At 42.7% G+C, this 3,181-nt stretch overlaps 1 non-coding gene across 1 annotated transcript; it reads left to right on the top strand.

Annotated features, from left to right (window-relative positions):
* Positions 1-409: 409 nt before the first annotated feature.
* On the top strand, positions 410-598 carry LOC129667156 (U2 spliceosomal RNA). Its single transcript, XR_008718702.1, has one exon. It is a non-coding gene; the product is annotated as a U2 spliceosomal RNA (small nuclear RNA).
* Positions 599-3,181: the final 2,583 nt, after the last annotated feature.

Below are 3,181 nucleotides of genomic sequence, written 5' to 3'. Positions count from 1 at the left end.
GACACTGTGCCCAGCTTCACTTGGGAGTTTTGTTAGAGATGGGGAAGAGAGTGGATGGGAAGGGAGCTAGGATCCCCTTCTGTCCAAAACGTTCAGGAAAACAGAGAGGCAAATTAATGGGCAGAATGTCCTCAAGAGCAATTATTTCATTTTTCTTTTGAATATTTTAGCTGTTCCTTTGACTTTTAAGAATCTGGTAAAGGCAGGTGTGGTGGTGCATGCATTAATCCCAGCATTTGGGAGATAGAGGCTGGAGGATCTCTGTGAGCTCCAGGACAGTCTGGTCTACATAGCAATTTCCAGGGCTACATGGAGAGACTCTGTCTTTTAAAAATTAAAACAAAAAAAAAAAAAAAAAAAACAAAAGGAGAAAAAAAAAAAGAAGAAGAAGAAGAAGCTGTGAGCTGGAGTCACTTCTCTGTGTTTTGCCTAAAAACAGAAAAAGTGCCTGTTTTTACCAGTTTACTATCTGGTATGTCCTCTGTCCAAGGATAATATAAGAAGTTGATTTTGGGAAATAGGAGGTAAAACAGGAGTTCTCTGTCTACTCCATGAATTGGCCTGTTATTGCAGTAGCTCTTGGAACGGCGCACCCTCCCTCAGAGAGAGTGTGTACTATGTAAATAGGCACGTGTGGCCTGGGTGTGGCTCAGTGGTAGGGTACATGGTAATCATACGCTGGGCGCCTGGGTTCAACTCCAAGCACTGAACAAAAATAAAAATATTACCATTATAATAGCATATAATAGTATCTGACTTAATAGAAAAATATATGCGGGGTGAGTTTTTGTTTGCTATTTTAAGTATTGATATCATTTTATTCTCTAAAATGTAGCATCGTGTGCAGTATAACCTAAGAGTGTGTCAGTATATCTGAACCCTAATAGTTCAAATGTAACATATGTTCAAGTGTATCTGAACCTGAATTAGTGTAATTCAAATCCAACGATAGCCATCTAGACACCTTGTTTTTACATGGGACTAAGCTGACAGATGCTCAGCCCTCAACGATCTTGTTTCAGAAGGCATTTTGGCATGAACAATAGCATAAAGCTATTAAGGCATTTCTGGATTTTCCTAAAAAAAATAAAATAAAAAGGAATGTCCCTCCCTTGTGGCCAATGTGCATTAAAGTTTATCTCTTACGTCACGATGTGCTCCTTCGTACCTTAACTAGATCTTATCCATGAACACTTGTAGGCTTTTCTCTGCATTGGGAATTTGGCATCTTCAGATACTAAGTCACTCTGAGCTACTGTTCCCAAGGGTCAGGGCTAGACAGCGAAGTTATGAAAGAGCTGAGGAGCCTCCAAATAGGTCCTGGATGCCACAGCACCAAGATGTTGGGCAAATAAGAAAAACAAAGGCCAGCTCCGTGGCAGAGTACTTGGTGTGACATCCAGATTAAAAAAAGAAGAACCTACATCTTAGTGACACAAACTTATGTTCAATTCAGAATAAACCCTCTGTATAATTCCTGGGCAAAATAAGATTTAGAGAAATTTGACACGTGTAATGTGACCTTCTATCACTTGTGCTGGGTAACTTTTGTTTTGTTGTTTGTTCAGCTTGATGCAGAGTCATCCAGAAGGAGGGGGCCTCAGATGAGAACATGATTCATCAGATCTACCTGTAGGGAAATCTGTGAGGCCTTCTCTTGATTCATGGTTGATGGGGAGTGCCTCAGGACACTTTGGGCAGTGACAACCATGGGCTGGAGGCCCTGAGTTGTATGAGAAAGCACATAGAGCCAGCCAGCGAGCAGTGTTCCTCCGTGGGCTCTGCTTCAACCTGTGCCTCCCAATTCCTACCCTGACTTCTCTCAATAATGGACTGCAATGCGGAAGAGTAAGCCAAATAAACTCTCTCCCCCAAGTTGCTTTTGGCCATAATATTTATCACAGTGAATGAAAGATATCACTTGACTATACCAAGCTGTTAATAAAAGCAGTAATAGTTGTCTTTGATTAGTGGTAAGGTGGTTTCCCCCAAAACTTTGCTATACTCTTAAATAATAGCCTGTTGGTCACCCTTTAGCTAGTCGAAGGATTTCAGTTCTGACTTTCTGAGATGTTTAGTAAAACTGTTCCTTAGGGGGTCATCTGTTACTTCTCACCTGCTTCACTCTGTGTTCCTTGGATGGCTTTCCAATTCTTGGGTTGATCCTTAATTCTGAGCATTTAGTTGCTATCTCTCCCCTGCAAAGGTTGTCGAGGAAAGGTGACAGGGGTTCTGGTGAGTGGAGCAGATGTGAGTAGAAATGAGCTGGAAGACTGCTCAGAACACCATACATCTATCTCACAGCTCTTTGGGGCTTCTTAGGCCAGATGAAGTGGTGAACTTAGAGCATGTGCTCTGGAGGAAGACTGCTAAATCCATTTCTTACAACCATTCTGTCTTGGCCCTTTAACCTTGGGATTAAATTATATTTTCCACAAAGTACTGGGAATGGATACACTAAATGTTACCTGTAACCACTCACCAGCACCGTGTTGAGATACCAAAAAGAGTATTCTCTCACGCTTGGATGGCTGCCCTTTAAAGCAGCGTTTGAACCCATGCGCTATACAATTCGTGATCCCTGGAGTGATCACAGCAGGACTAAGCCCCTTTCTGTGACATTTCAACAGGAAAAAATGGAGACCTAGCTGCCCACTAGAGGATGCATGTGATCTGTGGCTGAGTCTAAGCCCCTACTGCTTCCCCTTTGTCCAGCCTACTGTCTTCTGTGGCCCGTGGCTTTGATGCTTCCCTCTTCCTGGTTTGTAGTTCGCTGTCATCAGCAGTCCTGTTTCCTGTTTTGTCATTGTCCAGCTGCTTGTCCGGCACCTCTAACTCCTTCCTCTTTCCCTCTAGAGGATGTCGACATTTCCAGTACAGACGGGCAATGCCACCAGCTCCTCTGGCTGCAGCTTTTTCTTTTTTAAACCTCCTTTGAAGCTTCGTGAGTTTCCTGTAATGACTGTGTCTCTGTTTTGGCTATTTTAGTATTCATGTGGCTTTTGATTTTGATCTGGATTCACATCTTCTAGCCAAAAACCATCTCCAACAAGTAGTTTGGGGTTTCACTGGAAGGTAATTTGAATTTGTTTACAAGATCACCAACTCCCAATTTAGATGTCCTAAGACTTCTGGAGGGGCGTGGCCTTCCCAGAGTGCCTTGCTCTTATTATCTCTAAGC

This window comes from Psammomys obesus, unplaced genomic scaffold (genome assembly GCF_907164565.1).
Source record: "Psammomys obesus unplaced genomic scaffold, mPsaObe1.curated_primary_1811, whole genome shotgun sequence".
NCBI classification, from domain to species: domain Eukaryota; kingdom Metazoa; phylum Chordata; class Mammalia; order Rodentia; family Muridae; genus Psammomys; species Psammomys obesus.
Note: the sequence above shows the minus strand (reverse complement) of the source record. Positions and strands in the feature narration are given on the sequence as shown.